At 36.7% G+C, this 21490-nt stretch overlaps 2 long non-coding RNA genes across 2 annotated transcripts in view; one reads left to right on the forward strand and one right to left on the reverse strand.

The window, feature by feature from the left end:
- The window catches only part of LOC309656179, a 354893-nt gene that overhangs the window by 183351 nt on the left and 150052 nt on the right, over positions 1 to 21490 (forward strand). The window lies entirely within an intron of this gene.
- The window catches only part of LOC309656147, a 232153-nt gene continuing 218227 nt past the window's right edge, over positions 7565 to 21490 (reverse strand). Inside the window, exon 2 of the long non-coding RNA XR_014261176.1 lies at positions 7565 to 20099. This is a non-coding gene — a long non-coding RNA (uncharacterized lncRNA). The remainder of the gene's footprint in view (positions 20100 to 21490) is intronic.

Raw genomic sequence — 21490 nt, forward strand, 5'->3', positions numbered from 1 at the left:
GGTATTTTTGTCTGGTTTTGATTTCAGTGTGATTATGGCCTCATAGAATGAGCTTGGAAGTGTCCCTTCCTCTGCAGTTTTTCAGAATAGTTTCAGTAGGATAGGTGTTAATTCTTCTCTAAATGTTTGGTAGAAATTTGCCTGTGAAGCCATCTGGTCCTGAACTTTGGTTTATTAGGAATTTTTTAATCACAGTTTCAATTTAAGTACTTGTAGTTGGTTTGTTCATATTTTCTATTTCTTCCTGATTCAGTCTTGGGAGACTGTACCTTTCCAAGAATTTGTCCATTTCTTCTACATTGCCCAATTTATTGGCATATAGTTGCCTGTAGTAGTCTCTTATGGTCCTTTGTATTTCTGTGGTGTCAGTTGTAACTTCTCCTTTTTTATTTATCTGGGCCCTCTCCCTTTTTTTCTTGATGAGTCTTCCTAAATGATTATCAATTTTGTTTATGTTTTCAAAGAACCAGCTTTAAGATTCATTGATCTTTTATATTGCTTTCTTTTTTTTAATTGAATACCTGAACTTTTATTTTTATTTATTTACTTTTTAAATATTTATTTATTTATTTTTATTTGGTTGTGCCGGGTCTTAGTTGTGGCAGGTGGGATCTTTAGTTGTGGCTCGCGGGCTCCTTTGTTGTGGGATGTGAACTCTTAGCTGCGGCATGGACGTGGGATCTAGTTCCCTGACCAGGGATCGAACCTGGGCCCCCTGCATTGGGAGCATGAAGTCTTAACCACTGTGCCACCAGGGAAGTCCCTCTATTGCTTTCTTAGTCTCTATTTCTTTTATTTCTGCTCTGATCTGTATGATTTCTTTCCTTCTACTAACTTTGGGTTTTGTTTGTTCTTCTTTATCTAGTTGCTTTAGGTGTAAGGTTAAGTTGTTTATTGGAGATTTTTCTTATTTCCTGAGATAAGATTGTATTGCTGTAAACTTCCTCTTAGAACTGCTTTTACCTCATCCTATACGTTTTGGATCGTCATGCTTTTGTTTTCATTTGTCTCCAGGTATTTTTTGATTTCCCCTTTGATTTCTCCAGTGATCCATTGGTCGCTTAGTAACATATTGTTTAGTCTCCATATGTTTGTATTCTTTACAGTTTTTTCTCTGTAAATGATTTCTGTCACATAGCATTGTGGTCAGCAAAGGTGCCTGATACGATTTCAATTTTTAAAAATTTACCGAGGCTTGATTTGTGGCCCAAGATGCAATCTGTCCTGGAGATTGTTCCATATACACTTGAGGAGAGAGTGTTTTCTGCTGTTTTTTGATGGAATGTTCTATAAATATCAATTAAGTACATGTGGTCTAACGTGTCACTTAGGCCTGTGATTCCTTATTGATTCTTTGTCTGGATGATCTGTCCATTGATGAAAGTGAGTGATACGTTTCCCCACTATTATTGTGTTACTATCAATTTCTCCTTTTATGGCTGTTAGCATTTGCCTTATATATTGAGGTGCTCCTATGCTGGTTGCATATATATTTACAATTTTTGTACCTTCTTCTTGGATTGATCCCTTGATCATTATGTAGTGTCCTTCCTTGTCTCTTGTAACAGTCTTTATTTTAAAGTCTATTTTGTCTGATGTGAGTATTGCTACTCCAGCTTTCTTTTGATTTCCATTTGCATGGAATACCTTTTTCCCATCCCCTCACTTTCAGTCTGTATGTGTCTCTATATCTGAAGTGGGTCATATATATGGGTCTCATTTTTTTGTCCATTCAGCCCAGTCTGTCTTTTGGTCAGAGCATTTAATCCATTTACATTTAAGGGAATTATTGATAAGTCTGTTCTTATTGCCATTTTGTTAATTGTTCTAGATTTGTTTTTATACATGTTTTTTCTTCCTTTCCTCTTTTGTTCTCTTGTGATTTGATAAGTATTTTTAGTTATCTATTTTAGTGTTGTGTTTGTATTCCATTTTTTGCGTTTTCATATGTCTATCATAGATTTTTGGTTTGAGGTTACCATGAGGTTTTGATGTAGCAGTCTCTACAAATACAAGACTGTTTTAAGTTGCTGATCTCTTAATTTCAAATGAATTTTAAATACTCTGCCTTTGTACTCTCCTACTCTCACGATTACTGGTTTTGATATCATATTCGTCTGTGGATGATTTCCTACCTTTACTGTGTTTTTGCCTTTACCATTGAGCTTTCCCATTTCATAATTTTCTTACTTCTAGTTTTGGCCTTTTCTTTTCTGCCTAGAGAAGTTCCTTTAGCATTTGTTGTAAAGCTGGTTTGGGGGTGATTAATTCTTTTAGCTTTTGCTTGTCTGTAAAGATTTTGATTTCTCTGTCAACTCTGAATGAGAGCCTTCATGGGGTAGAGTATTCTTGGTTGTAGGTTTTTCCTTTCATCAATTTAAGCATATCATGCCACTCCCTTCTGGCCTGCAGAGTTTCTGCTGAAAAATCAGCTGATAACCTTATGGGGATTCCCTTGTATGTTATTTGTGGCTTTTCCCTTGTTGCTTTTAATATTTTCTCTTTGTCTTTAATTTTTGTCAATTTGATTGTGTCTTGGAAAGTTTCTCCTTTGTTTTTTTCCTATATGGGACTCTCTGGGCTTCCTGGACTTGGGTGACTGTTTCTTTTCCCATGTTAGGGAATTTTTTTAGATATTATCTGTTCAAATATTTTCTCAGGCCCTTTCTCTCTGTCTTCTCCTTCTGGGACCTCAATAATGCAAATGTTGACACATTTAATGCCATCCCAGAGGTCTCTTAGACTGTCTTCATTTCTTTTCATTCTTTTTTCTTTATTCTTTTCCATGGCAGTGATTTCCCCCATTCTGTCTTCCAACTCACTTATCCATTCTTCCTCTTCATTTATTCTATTGATTCCTTCTAGTGTATTTTTCATTTCAGTTATTTCGTTCTTCAACTCTGTTTGTTCTTTATATTTTCTAATTCTTTGTTAAAATTTTCTTGTAATTTCTCACACACTGTGTCCATTCTTTTTCTGAGATCTTGGGTCATCTTTATGATCATTCTTCTGAAGCCTTTCTCTGGTAGATTGCCTGTCTCCACTTCACTTAGTTGTTCTCCTGGGATTTTAGCTTGTTCCTTCATCTAGAACATATTCCTCTGCCGTCTCATTTTGTCTAAATTTCTGTGTTTGCAGACTTAGTTCCGTAGGCTGCCGTACTGTAGTATTCTTGTTTCTGGTGTCTGCCCTCTGATGGGTGAGGCTGGTCTAGAAGCTTGTTCAGGCTTCCTGGTGGGAGGGACGGTGCCTGCCCACTGGTGTTGGAGGTGGGTCTTGGCCCTCTGGTGGGCAGGGCTCTGTCAAGAAGTGTGTCTAGAGGTGCCTGTGGGCTCAGGATGTCGTTATGCAGCCTGTCTGCTGATGGGCGGGACTGTGTTCCCGCTCTGTTTGTTGTTTAACATGAGCCATCCCAGTACTGGAGTCTACAGGCTGTTGGGTGCAGTCAGGCCTTGCTGTTGATGACCCAAGAAAGATGTTTTCCCTCCTCAAGAGTTCATATAGCTGAACACTCCCCAAAATCTCCACCACCAGTGTCCACGTCCCCAAGAAGAGCCAAAGCTACACCCCGCCTCCTCAGGAGACCCCTGAAGACAGGTAGGTCCAGCCCAAGCTCCTATGAAGTCATTGCCTTTGCTTTGGGTCCCCGTACACATGAGACCTTGTGTGTGCCCTCCAGAGTGGAATCTTCACTTCCCCCAGTCCTGTGGAGCTCTTGCAATCAAGCCCTGCTTGCTGTCAAAGCCAAATCCTTTGGTGGGGGGGTTCTCTCCCCAGTGTCAGACCCTGAGGCTGGGAACCCTGACATGGGGCTCAGAACTCTCACTCCTGTGGGAGACCTTCTGTGATATAAATATTCTCCAGTTTGTGGATTGCCCACTCAGGGGATATGAGATTTGATTATATGATGAGTGCATCCTTCCTACCATCTGTTGTTTCTTCTTTATATCCTTGGATGTAGAGTATCATTTTTGGGGGGTTCCAGTCTTTTTTATTGATGGCCGTTCAGCAGTTAGTTGTGTTTTTTGTGTGCTCGTGAAGGGAGGTAAGACCAAGGTCCTTCTACTCCACCATCTTTTTCACCCACCAAACAATTACTGTTCTTGATGTTCATCAGCCAGGTCTGGGAAGCGTGGTCATTCCACTTCTGCTTCTTGTCTGACCCTCTTAAGGGACAGCTTGCTCCTCTTCTTTGGGTCTCTCAAAGATATCTTCATGCCAAATTCAGAAATTCAATTTGCATATTCCCTTGAAAATTAAGTACCCTGTCACAGATCTTTCTTTGATGGTATTTTATTTTTTGATGTGACTTTCAAAGGGATTTTATTTTAACTTTATCTTTCTGATATTTCATTGTTAGTGTAAAGAAATGCAACTGATTTCTCTATGTTAAACTTGTATCCTACCTTGCTGACTTCATTTATTAGTTCAAATAGTTCTTTACAGAGTCTTTACAGTTTTCCGTATAGAGTATCATGTCATCTGCATGTAATGGCAATTTTAACTCTTCCCTTTACAATTTGGATACCTTTAATTTATTTGTCTTGTCTGATAGCTGAGGGTAGGACTTCCAATACAATGTTGAATAGAAGTGGTGAGAATGGGCATCCTTGTCTTGAAAAATTTAGTGGGAAGGCTTTCATCTTTTCACCATGAGTAGTATATTGGCTGTGGGTTTATCATAAATAGCTTTCATTATGTTGAGATATGTTACTTCTATACCCACTTTGTTTTTTATCATGAATGGATGTTGAATTTTATCAAATGCTTTTTCTGTATCTATTGAGATGATCATGTAGTTTTTGTCTTTTCTTTTTTTGATGTGGTGTATCACATTGATTTCTTATATGTTGAACCATGCTTGCAACCCTGGAATTAATCCAACATTATCATGGCGTATGATCCTTTTTATGTGTTGCTGGTTTCAGTTTGCTAATATTTTGTTGAGGACTTTTGCATGTATATTCATCAAAGATATTGGCCTCTAATCTTTATTTATTTATTTTTTTTGGTTGTCTCTTTGTCTGGTTTTTGTATCAGGGTGATGGTGGCTTGCTTCATAGAATGATTTTGGGAGTGTTCCCTCCTCTTCATTCTTTTGGAAGAGTTTGAGAAGGATCAGTATAAGTTCTTCTTTGTCTGTTTGGTAGAATTCCTCAGTGAAGCCATTTGGTCCTGGATTTTTGTTACAGGGAGATTTGTTTGTTTGATTTTAATTAGAGAGTCTATTTAACTTCTAGTGATTGCTCTGTTAAAATCATCTATTTCTTCTTGATTCACTTTTGGTGGAGTGTATGTTTCTAGAAACTTGTCCATTTCTTTTAGGTTGTCCAGTTTGTTGGCATAAAACTGTTCATAGTATTTTCTTACAATTTTTTTGTATTTCTACTATATCAGTTGTTATTCCTTCTCTTTCATTTCTTATTTTGTTTATTTATTGTCCTCTGTCTTTTCTTTTTGGTGAGACTGGCTAAATGTTGATTTTGTTTGCCCTTTCAAAACACCAGTTCTTTGTTTTATCGATCTTTTCTATTTTTATATCTATATTTTGTTTATTTTCTCTCTGAGGTTTATTATTATCTTCCTTCTACTGACTTTGGGTTTTGATTCTTCTTTTTCTAGTTCTTTTAGATGGTAGGTTAGGTTTTTTATTTAAGATTTTTCTTATTTCTTAAGGGAGGCCTGTATCACTGTGAACTTCCCTCTTAGAACTGCTTTTGTTGCATCCCATAGATTTTGTAAGGTTGTGTTTCCACTGTCATTTGTGTAGAGGTATTTTCTGATTTCCTCTTTGATTTCATCCTTGACCCATTGGTTTTTTAGTACCATGTTGTTTAGTCTCTATGTAATCTTTTTTTTTTCTCATTTTTCTTTCTGTGATCAATTTCCAGTTTCATGTCATTGTGGTCAGAAAAGATGCTTGAAATCATTTCTGTCCTCTTAAATTTTTTGAGGTGTGTTTTGTGTCCCAGTATGTGTTCTATCCTATAGAATGTTCCATGAATACTTGAAAAGAATGTATTCTGGTTTGTTTGGATGTAGGGTCCTGTTGATGTCAATTAAATCAAACTGTTCTATTGTGTCATTTAGTATCTATGTTGCCTCATTGACTTTCTGTCTGGAAGATCTTCCCACTGATGTCAGTGAGGTGCTAAAGTCTCCTGTTATTGTCATATTCCTGTCAGTTTCTCCTTCTGTATTTGTTAATATTTTTTAAATGTATTTAGGTGCTCTTATATTGGGTGCATATATGTTAACGAATGCAGTATCCTCTACTTGTAATGATCCCCTTGTCATTATATAGTGTCCTTCTTTGTCTTTTTATATGGACTTTGTTTTAAAGTGTATTTTATCTGAAATGAGTATTGCTACCCTCACTTTCTCATTATTTCCATTCACATGAATTACCCTATTCCATCCTCTCACTTTTAATCTGTGTGTGTCTTTCTCCATAAAGCAAGTCTCTTGTGGGTAGCTTAATGTTGTTTCCTGTTTTGTTATCCAATCTGCCAATATATGTCTTTTGACCAGAGCCTTTAGTCCATTGACATTTAAAGTAATTATTGATAAGTATGTATTTATTGCCGTTTTAAACCTTATTTTCCAGTTGTTTTTGTAGTTCCTTTCTTTTTCTTTTTGTTTTTCCTTTTGTGGTTTGATAGTTTTCTTTCATATTTTGCTTAAGTTCCTTTCTTTTCATATTTTTGATTCTAATATATGTTTTTGAATTGTGGTTACCCTGGTTTTCAAGTATGTTAACCCATAACTATATCTACTTGCTTTAGACAGATAGTCATATAAGTTCAAACACATTCTATAAGATCTACATTTTTTACTTTCCTCCCCCACATTTTATGATTTTTATGTCCTATTGTACATCTTTATGTTTATCCTTTTGCTGTTCATTGTAGTTATCACTTTTACAAATATTTTGGATTGTTTTTTAATTTATATACTGACTTATTTAATTGATCTTCAGTCCTTTTATATATTTGCCTTTTGTGTTTTTCCCTTTCCTATAGATTTTTGCTTATTTTCTATTTAGAGAAGACCTTTCAGTATTTCTTTTAGGTTAGGTTTAATATTGCTGTATTTTTTTAGTTTTTCTTTGAGAAATTCTTAGTTTCTCATTCTATTATAAATTATAATATTGCTGGGTAGATTTTCCTAGGTTGCAGGTTTTTCTCTTTCAGGACTTTGAAAATATCAGGCCATTCCTTTCTGGCCTGCAAAGTTTTTGTAGAGAAATCAGCTGATAGCCTTACAGAGGTCCCCTTGTAACTCACTTTGTTTTTCTCTTGCTGCCTTTAGAGTCCTCTCTTTATCTTTAAATTTTGTCATTTTAATCATGCTTTGTCTTGTTGTGGGTCTGTTTGTTTTCCTCTTTTTGGGGTCCCTCTGTGCTTCTTCTACCTGGATATCTGTATCCTTCTTTAGGTGTGGGAAATATTCAACCATAATTTCTTCAAATACATTTTGATCCCCTTTTCTCTTTCTTCTTCTGGAAACCATTTTATGCACAGGTTGGCATGCTTTATATTATCTCATAGATCATGTATGTTGCTTTCTTTTTTTTTTTTCATTTGTCTCTCTGCTCTTCTGGTTGGGTGATTTTCTATTATTCTATCTTGCAGATCACTTACTCATTCTGCTTTATTTAGTATGCTATTCATTGCCTTTAGCTTGATTTTTATCTCAGCAATTGAGTTGTCTCATTTTGATTGGTTCACCTTTATAGTTCCTTGTTACAGTCATCTTCACTTCTATCAATAATCTTTCTTAATTCCTTTAGCATTCTTCTTATTACTTCCTTTTTGAACTTGGGGTCTGGTAAACAGGAGAGGTCTGTTTCATTGTTCTTTCAGGGGATTTCTCTTGTTCTTTTAATTGGGAGTAGTTCCTCTACTTTTTCATTTTACTTGAACTTCTCTAAATCTACAAATTTAGAAGAAACAGTTATCTACTGTGGCCTTGAAGGACTTTTTAAAGTGGGAGTGTCCTTGTGAAAACTGCATGAATCCAATGTTTTTGGTAGGAGGTCTGTTTTTGTTATGTATGCCTACCACATCATTCCTTGAGTTTGCTGGCTATTGTCCCCTTGATAGGGGTGTGCTGGTGTTGTAGTGACTAGATCCTGTACTGGATGTTGGGTGGGGCCTCCACTTTGCTCTGTGGCTATTCACAGCCCTGTCAGGGGCAGGGTCTGCTCCCTAGTTATTGGAGTAGAAGCCCCCAGATCTGGTTCTAGGCTGCGGTGTGAGGTAGGTGGGATGGGTGTGCTCCCCCTGTGAAGGGAGCCACTGCATATTCCTCCCCAGGTGCTGTCCACCCAGAGATGTGCAATCCTGTGATGCTGCCTGCCACCTGTTGTGTGCATTCACAAATTCCACTGCTACTGGCCCAGCCCCCCAGCCCTGTCCCCAGTGTGGATGACAATTGGGTGGGCTGTCAGTCCTGCCCCTGGCATGTCTGTGCCACCAGAGCCATGCCCCACCCTAAGCACACTCATAGCGGGGGTCTTATGTTGGACCCATGCCCCACCCAGCATGCACCGATGAGGCTTCTGTTGTGGACCCCTGCCCTGTCCTGTGTGTGACAACAGTAGTGGGTACCTCACTCCAGGACCTTTGGGCTGTCCCAGCACAGCCAAACCAAGTCCTCTCCTTGGGTCTGTCTGCTGAAGCCTGACTTTCAGTACCTAGCCACTGCACATACTAGTTGGAGTGTGTCTGGGGCTAGGAATTAAGGTGACATGGCCTTCGGTGCCAGTCTCTCTCTGCCCTGATTGTTTGTTAGCAAGCCAGCATCTGCATACTCCTTTTGAGCAATGTCCAGGCCACTCCAGCTCCCTATCTGCCTGTGTGGGCCTCCTAGCCATGAAGGGGGTCCCCAGGGCAAGGGAACTTTTCCTCTTTCATGACTCCCTCCCAGGGGTGCAGGTTCCATCTTGATTCCTTTTTCTTTTCTTTTGTTCTACTCACTCATGTGGGGCTCTTTATTTCAGCTTTGGTTGTAAAAGAGATTATCTGCCATCTTTCAGTTGTTTTTTTTTGGTCAGAATATTTCTACATGTAGATGTATTTTTGATGTGTTTGTAGGGGAAGGCAATCTCCATGTCCTTTTACTCTGCCATCTTTACTCTCAGCAGTCTGAAGATTTAATGTAATGGATTTTTCCTTCCATTAATCACTTAAGAGATGTGTGTTTCATTAAAATACATTTTTAAAATGTCATATTTCCAAAGGATTTATTCTACTTTAACCTTTATAAATTTCACTGTAACTGTGACCACTTATTTTATAATTGTTATTTCCCCTTATACTGCATATTCTATTTTATAAATGATGAATAATTGTCAATCATCTATATAATCCCTTAGCAAAATCAGCATCATACATTTAAAGAGAAAGGGAGAGAATATTTACATGGGAGATAATGTTTTGAGGGCAACAGGTAAGGCATATTTTGGAGTGTGGGTTGTCTGATTGAGTTCAGCTATAATGTTCTTATATTTGTTTCTTTTGATGATAGTTCTTTATTTTATATTGGAGTAGAGTTGATTAACAATGTTTCATTAGTTTCAGGTGTACAGCAAAGTGATTCAGTTATACATATACATGTATGTATTCTTTTTCAATTTTTTTCCCCATTTAGGTTATTACAGAGTGTTTAGCAGAGTTCCCTGTGCTATACAGCAGGTCCTTGTTGGTTATCTGTTTTATACATAGCAGTGTATACATGTCAATCCCACACTTCACCCCTGGTAACCATAAGTTTGTTCTCTAAGTCTGTGAGTCTGTTTTGTAAATAAGTTCATTTGTATCATTTTTTTTCTATTCCATATATAAGTGATATGATACGATACTTGTCTTTCTGTGTCTGTCTTACTTCACTTAGTATGATGTTTTCCAGGTCCATCCATGTCGCTGCAAATGGCATTACTGAGCCTTTATAGATTAGGAAAACTGTGTCAGCCATATCATGCCTTCGGTGTCCAAGTATTGAATAACTTTGTCTTTTCTCGCAGTTGAGATAACAGGGATGCTTATTATTAGAATCAATTTAATCTTAGTCTTGCAGTATTTAAACATACAAAGCTCAGATTTTGAGAATGAATGTGTTTTTAACTTGAAACACTGCAGCAAAACAAGCAAATCATAGCCCTGGCCACAGTGAATTATATCATTATACTCCAAAAACTCTTATCAAACTTAATTACTTAACATTTACACAACTAACTTCTCTATTATAATTCAACATGTTTTCCTCCCATTTCACATATTAAAGAGCCAGGTTAGTGGTCTAGGTTATTATGAGGAAAGGAAGCAGGAGTGAAGTGTTGTCAAGGTCAACCCTACAGGAGTCAGACAAGCTTCTAAATCAGGGGCACTTGAGATCAAACAGGACAAAAATCAAAGAGAGAGGTAGTTAAAATCAAGAAGTAAAGGAACCACAGAATAGAAATCAGTTCTTACAAATGGGGAGATCAGGAAACTCAACAGAGATACGAGCAGATACCATGTAAGCTGTGTCAACGATGCTTTTGGTAGGCATTAGAAGGACAGCCCTTTTATTAGGCTTCAAAGGGCATACTGTGACTTTCATCAGAATAATGAGACATTACTAAAACAAGCCAAAGAAGAAATTAACTCTAGATGCCATAGCCTAATTACATAAAAGATACCTGAACAAAGTTGCTTAGGTTCCTAGAACTTTACTGTACTGTTTTCATTTGGGGGGATAGGGGTAGAGATGGCAGTGATGGTCTTGAATCTCTACACATTCAGTGGTAGGCAGAAATTAATAGGGTCTGTGACTGCTATTACAATGCATATTTTCATAAAGCACAGTTCCATAAGATCTAATGAGCAGAAATATGTCTGGAAGAGATTGAGCCTACTTAGGAAATGCAAGTCAGAAATATTACCATGAGATTAGAAGTAGGCAAACTTAAAGGACAGAACCAGTACCTAAAGCAAGTAAAAGGAGAAAGGTAAGACTCACGGTAAAAGGGCGATTCGAGGTATCTGATAGGCAATTATCCCTCCATTTTAAAATTTCACTGGAATGACAGAAGGACTATGAAAATACAAATGCATCCATAGCCATGGTAGAGAACTGAGGTGAGAGTCACTAGCAGGTATAACGCTGAAGAATTTCTAGAAAAATAAGTTTGATATAAAAATATTAAAAGAAACTCATGAGAAATTAGGAACTCGAAAGTACTTAGTGTTCAAAAAGACATCATAACAAGTAAGGTATCAAAGAAAAACCTTAGAATAACCCCAGGAACAGAGCACAGTAAGTCCCCTACATACAAACGAGTTCCATTCCGAGAGTGCATTCATAAGTCCAATTTGTTCATAAGTCCAACAAAGTTAGCCTAGTTACCCAACTAACACAATCGGCTATATAGTACTGTACTGTAATAGGTTTATAATACTTTTCACACAAATAATACATAAAAACAAACACAAAAAATAAAGAAAACATTTTTAATCTTACAGTACAGTACCTTGAAAAGTACAGTAGTACAGTATAACAGCTGGCATATGGGGGCTGGCATCGAGTGAACGGTCAAGAAGAATTACTAACTGGAGAAGGAAGAGGAGGTGGGAGATGGTAGAGCTGAAGGATCATCAGCAATAGGAGACAGAGGGCAAGCTGCAGTTTCATTCATGCCTGACATTGATGGCACAGGTTCTGGTTCCTTGCTGGATTCAATTCTATCTACCCTTTTGAAAAAATGATCCAGTGATGTCTGGTTAGTACTGTACCAGCTACATCACCACTGCTTTTACGCTTGCTTCCAGACATCCTGGGCTTGAAATTTTAAAAAAAGATACTGTACTACTGAACTCTATACAGCACTGTACAGTAAAGTACACAAAAGCACAACCACTTGTAGAGGATGCATGCACATGACACTGTACGCCAGACACGTGAACTAACTTACGGGATTGGACATGCAAACGCACATTCGCGTCGTTGAAAGTTTGCAACTTGAAGGTTCGTATGTAGGGGACTTAGTGTAATCAGGTTACAAAAATAAAAGTAGAATTTGTATTTTGTCATTAGGTTACTGACGAAAGAAGTACATACTGGTTATATCAGATCTCAGCATTGCTGCCAATAGCTTTTGCTCTTGGTCAGTAAAGATGCAATTTGAAACAGAAGTTTGGTAAACAATTTGTTGGAGATAAGATCAAGCAGTAGGTCAGATAAATTCTGGACACAGTGGAGTATGTCTGGCTCCACACCCAGAAAGCAAACTGCCTTAATATTCTAAAGAAAACTGACAATCAGAAAATCGCATACAAACCTTTTTCCTGCCCAGTCCTCAGAATGAAGATTTCTATGATCATAATCTGCATACATTACCATAGGGAGAAATTTTAATTATGCTGGTGATATCTACTACAGCTGTCAATTCTTTTCCTTCTTGGTCCTCCTTAATAAATATGAGCAGACTACCAAGAATCTAAAATATGTAAGGAAACCAATGGATGCAATGCAGCTATCCAGTTGAACAACCAACAACTTAGGCTTGTTGAAACACAGTTATAACAAAAAACATAATTTTTAATAATTATAGTTAATAATTTTAACAATCTGTTGAGGCTGATGATGTTGCAAACATCAGAAGGGTATGAAATGTTTTGTTACTTACACAACTGGACTTTCTAGGGAGAGCAAGGCAGAGACAGGCTGATCTGAGGTGATGGCAAGAGCAACCTGGTGATTTAGATTGTACTGTGGCTAGAAAATGGGGCCAGATGAAGGTTCCAGGGACTGGTCTCAACTTCACACAAGCACCAAGGGAAGGTTTGGGTTTCCTTATTTGCTTGCTTGGATGTAAGGCAGGAGAGAGGGGATGGCTTCAAAGCTGTTTAGGGTTAAAACATCAAAACAGGAGTTTTCCTCTTTACTACAAAATAACTCTGCAAACTTGGGGAAGATATCTGCATAAATGACAGTGAATTAGAATTCACAATATCTAATAATTCCTGTGAATTCATAAAAAATATAAATTACCCAAAAGAACAGTAGGCAAAATATAGGAACTGGTATTTAGAAGAAAGGATAGCTTGAAATGTTTATAAATCTTATAAAAATATTAAAATATAAATAAACTCAAGTGTTATCAGGGAAATATAAGTCATAATGTGTTATCTTTATAAACACCTTACTGGCAAAAGTTAAGAAGTAAGACAAAGATGACTAAGAGAACAAAGGGAAGTCCTTTACACAGATGGTAAGAAAAAAAGATAATATAACTACGTTGGAAAACAATTTGTCTTTACCTGCTAAAAATAAACATATTCACATCTTATAGTCAGATAATTTCACTACAAGTTATGGGAGGTTGTAAGCCTTTTTGTCACATTAGACCGATCTGGGAAGGATTTTAAACACTATTTTCCTAGGCACTAGACCAATTAATTCAGAATCTCTGAGGATGGAACCCAGAAATCACTACTTTTTTTAAAGGCTCTTTAGGTTTCTTCTGTATACAGCCAGGGTTGAGAACCGTTGCTGTAAAGAAACTCTTATACATGTGTACCAGAAGCTGTGAGCAGGAATTCTCCTTGCAACATTTCTATTTTATTATAAGAAAACTAAGGGAAAAAAATCGGAAAAACAGAAGTCCATCAACAGTAGAGTGGATAAATATAGAATGATAAATTGGACTCATCTCACTTTGAGTTTCATTTACTTCAGTTTTCCTACGTACTCTATACCTACCTAAAATATCATGTTGTTGATATCAATCAATGTCCCAAGGCAAAATTAGGATCATTCATGGTACATCATTTAAGCTCACTTCCACACTTAAACTTAGAAACTGAAGTATAGACCCACCTGGAACAGGGCTCAGGAACTTAATCCTGTTATGTGAAGGAATCTCGTAGCCTGTGAAAAAAATCAACTATGCCAATTGCATACAAGTCTATTAGTCAGGGTTCAACCAGTGAAACAGAACCAGTAGGAGATATATATTTAGCGTTAATAAGAGATTTATTGCAAGGAATTGGGTTATGTAATTGTGGGGCTGCCTAGGCTAGTACAAACTCCTTAGGACAAGCTGTCAAGAAGGGCAGGCTGGAACTCTCCAGCACAGGGCAAAACTGCAATCTACAGGCAGGAATTTCTTTTGCCTCAGCTTTGCTCTTAAGCCTTTTCCACTGGCTGAATCAGGCCCACCCAGTTTATCTAGGATAATCTTTCCTACTTAAAGTTAACCAGTTATGGACTTTAATAACATCTGCAAAATATCTTCATGACACCTAGATTAGTGTTTGATTAAAGAACTGGAGAGTGTAGTCTAGCCAAGTTGATACATAAACCTGAGCATCACACCACGTATCTGAAAAGTTGAAGTTGGATTCAGAAAAATCCAATTCATCACTATAGAAAGAGAAAACCATGATTTTCACTGACGTAGCCTAAAGTAGTCACTTACATATATAGTATGTTGGAGTGAAAATTGAAAAATTTCATATAACTTTATTTTTAATTTTCAAATCTCTTTTTCAAGGACTTTAAAGATGGTTGCCTGTGCTTGTATTTGGTTTTTACTTTGAACTGTCTATGTGTTTTCTCCAATTTCTTACTGAGTTTTTTTTTCTAACCAATTTAACAACTCTTTATCTATAAATGAAGTTATCCTTTTGATTGTCATATATTTTGAATATAAGTAGAATTTTGACATGCAGAATTTTTATTCTTTTATATTATTAAACAGTTAAATATATCAATAATTTAAAAATTCTGCGTTCTACTCTAAAATTATGGGAGAAAATCCCCGATCATATTACCTAGAAATTTTAGGGTTTTAGATTTATCTGTAAATTCTTATTTGCATAAATGGTGAGATAAGGATCAAATTAATGCCTCAGGTGATACCTAACGTGGCTGACTTTATAATGAAGTAAGTATCTGTAAGGCTTTGGTCTATTTACAGACCCTCTATTCTTCTCCTTTGATGAACCTGTCACTTATTTATGAGTACCATATGGTTTTCATTTCTTTAGATTGGTAATCTGTGCTATTGTTTAGGAGTGCTTGTTTTGCTTTTTATTTTTCTTTATAAAATATTGGTTTCCCATTCAAATATTATACTGAGCCTTTCCTGTTTTTTAAAAGTTTCTATTTGTATCTTTTATGGATTAGTGTAGGAATTATTTACATCATTTTACCATTGAATCTTTCTATCCTTAACAGGTATGCCTGTCTACTAATTCTTTTATGTCTGTGAGTAAATAATTCAGGTTTTCTTCACATACATCTTACACACTTACTTATATTTAATTTTATTCCTAGCTACTTCATCATTTCCTTTGCTCTTGCAAATATTTCCACATGGCCCATTATTTTAAATATTTTTAAAAGGAAAGACTGTTGACATTTATTAATTTCATAACTTGGTAACTACCAAATTCTCCGATACTTTTGTTTTATTTCCCTGAAATTCCTAGCATGCAATCAAATCATCTATACACAATATAAATTTATTTCCAATTTTATGGAAAAACCTACAATTGTTTCCATCTCTTCCCTTTCAGGAAATGGGTTAAAGATTGAGCACCAGTATTTCATTATTGTTTATTCATTTTCTCTCCTTTAACTGAGGAACAGTTTCTTCAAATAGTGTCAATGACAACTGTCATTTAAGTCCTGCACATGTGAAAATTATATACATATATCATCTAGAGTTAAATGATGATTTAGCTGTGCATCAGATTTCTAGGTCATGTTTTGCTGAGTAATTTAGGGGCATTGGTCCACATCCTCTGTGGAATAAGTTTTTTAAAAAGATCAGCTTGCATTTTTATTTTTAAAAACTTTTGTAAATTTCAAATTTTTAAAACAATTTATACAATTTTTAAAGGCTACTTTATTTTTACAGTTATTGTAAAATATTGGCTATATTCCCCATGTTGTACAATACATCCTTGAACCTATCTTAGAACCAGTAGTTTCTACCTCCCACTTCCCTATTGGTATCTTGATCACTTTGCTCAGATATTAAAAAGAGTTTTTTTTATATATATTAAAAAAAATCATCACCAGCCTTTGTCTTACTATTAATCATTCTGTGTGAATTTTTCCCCAGGACACAGTATTCATTTCAACCTACAAAATTCGTCTTCTTTTATTTGTGGAAATTCCACTGGAAATATACTATTAAATGTTTATTTTCTCTTCTAATTTTTCATTTCTTCTTCAGGGATACCAATTATGGTTAATGTAGCATCTTGTTATATCAACAACACTGGTTTATTTCTAAACCTTAAAATTAATTGAGGGGAAATCGACAGTAACACAATCGTAGGGGAGGTTAACACCCCACTTTCACCAATGGACAGGTCGTCCAAAATGAAAATAAATAAGGAAACACAAGCTTTAAATGATACATTAAACAAGATGGACTTAACTGATATTTATAGGATATTCCATCCAACAGCAGATTACACTTTCTTCTCAAGTGCTCATGGAACATTCTCCAGGATACATCATATCTTGGGTCACAAATCAAGCCTTGTAAATTTAAGAAAATTGAAATCATATCAAGTATCTTTTCCGACCACAATGCTATGAGACTAGATATCAATTACAGGAAAAATTAGAAAAAAATACAAACACATGGAGCCTAAACAATACACTGCTAAATAACCAAGAGATCACTGAAGAAATCAAAGAGGATAGCAAAAAATAAATACCTAGAAACAAATGACAATGAAAACACGATGACCTAAAACCTATGGGATGCAGCAAAGCAGTTATAAGAGGGAAGTTTGCAGCAATACAATCCTACCTCAAGAAACAAGAAACATCTCAAATAAACAACCTAACCTTACACCAAAAGCAATTAGAGAAATAAAAAAAAAAAAAACCAAAGTTAGCAGAAGCAAAGAAATCATGAAGATCAGATCAAAATAAATGAAAAAGAAATGAAGGAAACAATAGCAGAGATCAGTAAAACTAAAAGCTCGTTCTTTGAAAAGATAAACGAAATTGATAAACCATTAGCCAGTCATCAAGAAAAAAAGGGAGAAGACTCAAATCAACAGAATTAGAAATGAAAAAGGAGAAGTAACCACTGACACTGCAGAAATACAAAGGATCATGAGAGATTACTACAAGCAACCAAATGCCAATAAAATGGACAACCTGGAAGAAATGGACAAATTCTTCGAAAAGCGCAACCTTCCGAGACTGAACCAGGAATACAAAATATAAACAGACCAGTCACAAGCACTGAAATTGAGACTGTGATTAACAATCTTCCAACAAACAAAAGCCCAGAACCAGATGGCTTCACAGGTGAATTCTGTCAAACATTTAGAGAAGAGCTAACACTTATCCTTCTCAAACTCTTCCAAAATATAGCAGAAGGAGGAACACTCCCCAACTCATTCTATGAGGCCACCATCACCCTGCTACCAAAACCAGACAAAGATGTCACAAAGAAAGAAAACCACAGCCCAGTAACACTGATGAACATAAATGCAAAATTCCTCAACAAAATACTAGCAAACAGAATCCAACAGCACATTAAAAGGATCATACACCATGATCAAGTGGGGTTTATCCCAGGAATGCAAGGATTCTTCAGTATACACAAGTCAATCAATGTGATACACTATATTAACAAACTGAAGGAGAAAACCATATGATCATCTCAACAGATGCAGAAAAAGATTTCAAGAAAACTCAACACCCATTTATGATAAAAACTCTCCAAAAAGTAGGCATAGAGGGAACTTACCTCAACATAATAAAGGCCATGTATGACAAACCCACAGCCCACATCGTTCTCAATGGTGAAAAACTGAAACAATTTCCTCTAAGATCAGGAACAAGACAAGGTTGTGCAGTCTCACAACTATTATTCAACATAGTTTTGGAAGTTTTAGCCACAGCAATGAGAGAAGAAAAAGAAATAAAAGGAATCCAAATCAGAAGAGAAGAAGTAAAGCATTCACTCTTTGCAGATGACATGATACTATACATAGAGAATCCTAAAGATGCTACCAGAGGGCTTCCCTGGTGGCGCAGTGGTTGAGAATCTGCCTGCCAATGCAGGGGACACGGGTTCGAGCCCTGGTCTGGGAAGATCCCACATGCCACGGAGCAACTAGGCCCGTGAGCCACAACTACTGAGCCTGCGTGTCTGGAGCCTGTGCTCTGCAACAAGAGAGGCCGCGATAGTGAGAGGCCCGTGCACTGCAATGAAGAGTGCCCCCGCTTGCCGCAACTAGAGAAAGCCCACGCACAGAAACGAAGACCCAACACAACCAAAAATTTAAAAAAATATTTTAAAAAAAATGCTACCAGAAAACTACTAGAGCTAATCAATGCATTTGGTAAAGTAGCAGCATACAAAATTAATGCACAGAAATCTCTTGCATTCTTATACACTAATGATGAAAAATCTGAAAGAGAAATTAAGGAAACACTCCCATTTACCATTGCAACAAAAAGAATAAAATACCTAGGAATAAACCTACCTAAGGAGACAAAAGACCTGTATGCAGAAAACTATAAGACACTGATGAAAGAAATTAAAGGTGATACCAACAGATGGAGAGATATACCATGTTCTTGGATTCGAAGAATCAACATTGTGAAAATGACTATACTACCCAAAGCAATCTACAGATTCAATGCAATCCCTATCAAACTACCACTGGCAGTTTTCACAGAACTAGAACAAAAAATTTCACAATTTGTATGGAAACACAAAAGACCACAAATAACCAAAGCAATCTTGAGAAAGAAATATGGAGCTGGCGGAATCAGGTTCCCTGACTTCAGACTATACTACAAAGCTACAGTAATCAAGACAATATGGTACTGGCACAAAAGCAGAAATATAGATCAATGGAACAGGATAGAAAGCCCAGAGATAAACCCACGCACATATGGTCACCTTATCTTTGATAAAGGAGGCAAGAATATACAATGGAGAAAAGACAGCTTCTTCAATAAGTGGTGCTGGGAAAACTGGACAGCTACATGTAAAAGAATGAAATTAGAACACTCCCTAACACCATACACAGAAATAAACTCAAAATGGATTAAAGACCTAAATGTAAGGCCAGACACTATCAAACTCTTAGAGGAAAACATAGGCAGAACACTCTATGACATAAATCACAGCAAGATCCTTTTTGACCCACCTCCTAGAGAAATGGAAATAAAAACAAAAATAAACAAATGGGACCTAATGAAACTTTAAAGCTTTTGCACAACAAAGGAAAACATAAACAAGATGAAAAGACAACCCTCAGAATGGGAGAAAATATTTGCAAATGAAGCAACTGACAATGGATTAATCTCCAAAATTTACAAGCAGCTCATGCAGCTCAATATCAAAAAAAAACCAAACCACCCAATCCAAAAATGGGCAGAAGCCCTAAATAGACATTTCTCCAAAGATGATATACAGATTGCCAACAAACACATGAAAGAATGCTCAACATCACTAATTTTTAGAGAAATTCAAATCAAAACTATAGTGAGGTATCACCTCACACCAGTCAGAATGGCCATCATCAAAAAATCTACAAACAATAAATGCTGCAGAGGGTGTGGACAAAAGGGAACCCTCTTGCACTGTTGGTGGGAATGTAAATTGATACAGCCACTATGGAGAACAGTATGGAGGGTCCTTAAAAAGCTAAAAATAGAATTACCGTATGACCCAGCAATCCCACTACTGGGCATATACCTTGAGAAAACCATAATTCAAAAAGAGTCATGTACTACAATGTTCATTGCAGCTGTATTTACAATAGCCAGGACGTGGAAGCAACATAAGTGTCCATTGACAGATGAATGGATAAAGAAGATGTGGCACATATATACAACGGAATATTACCCAGCCATAAAAAGAAACAAAACTGAGTTATTTGTGGTGAGGTGGATGGACCTAGAGTCTATCATACAGAGTGAAGTAAGTCAAAAAGAGAAAAATACCGTATGCTAACACATATATACAGAATCTAAAAAATATTAATTTAAAAATAAAAAAATGGTTCTGAAGAACCTAGGGGCAGGACAGGAATAAAGACGCAGACATAGAGAATGCACTTGAGTACACGGTGGGGGGAAGAGTAAGCTGGGACGAAGTGAGAGAGTGGCATGGACATATATACACTACCAAATGTAAAATAGATAGCTAGTGGGAAGCAGCCACATAGCACAGGGAGATCAGCTTGGTGCTTTGTGACCACCTAGAGGGGTGGTATAGGGAGGGTGGGAGGGAGACGCTAGAGGGAGGAGATATGGGGAAATATGTATATGTATAACTGATTCACTGTGTTATAAAGCAGAAACTAACACACCATTGTAAAGCAATTATACTCCAATAAAGATGTTTTAAAAAAATTACTTGTTCATTTTCATTCCTTTTTGCTCACTTTTAAAAAAATCCTGTCCTTCACGACTTTTATTGTATTTTCCATAAATATTTGTCTTTGTATATGCAACTGCCAGTGCTAACTTTATTTCTGTAATTTTTTTATCTTCTATGAAGTATTCCCTGGCTTCAGTTTTTCATGCTACTTCTGTATCTGTGGTCTCACCCTATACTCTTGAGCTTTTATTTCTCAGCCATGAGTTCATGCTTGTTTTATTAAGTTGTGCTCATTCATGCTGGTGTTTTAAATCAGTTTATCTGATCATTGACAAGTTTTGGGGGTGAGTTTTCTTTATCCGTATTGCCCTTTTCTTCTTTTTCCATGTAATATATTTACACTGACTTTTTTTTTACCTTTTTTATTACCTTTATTGTCTTTAAATGAAAAATAAATGTTTCTCTATCACTATTTCTAGGGTACTTATTAGATTGACACTAGAGTAGGCTTACAAACTAGCAAGAATTTTCCCTGGGTTATGACATACATTGTCTTCATGTCCAGGTTGTTTTAACTTTATTTCTTCCCATTAAAAAGAGGTCTCCAGCTACAGTGCTGCATATAACATCTTGCTATGCTACATTTCCAATGCACTTATTTTTCCCTGTTACTCCATGGGGTCAGGGGGATGAAACATCCTGCCTGTGTAACCCATGCCCATTTCACAAAACAAAGATTGTTGTTTTGCTCCACAGAGTAAGAACTTTGCTCAGTCAGCTTGACTGAAGGCCACTTTTAGGGGCAGGACCAAGATGGCGGAGGAGGACAAAGGAGTTCACATTCTCCCACAGAAACATTAAAAGTACATCTACAAGTGGAATGATTCACACAGAATATCTACTGAGCACCAGCAAAAGACCTGAGACTTCTGAAAGGGCAAGAAAACCTCCACGTAACCAGGTAGGACAAAAGGAAAAAGAAAAAGAGGGGAATTGGGATGGGGCCTGCACTCCAGGGAAGGTGCTGTAAAGGAGGAAAAGTTCCTGCACCGTGGGAAGTCCCCTCACCAGCGGGGAGATCAGCCTGGATGGAGGGGGAGCTTTGGAGCCTAGGAGGAGAGTGCA

This window comes from Balaenoptera physalus, assembly GCF_965194825.1.
Source record: "Balaenoptera physalus genome assembly, chromosome: 2".
NCBI lineage: Eukaryota > Metazoa > Chordata > Mammalia > Artiodactyla > Balaenopteridae > Balaenoptera > Balaenoptera physalus.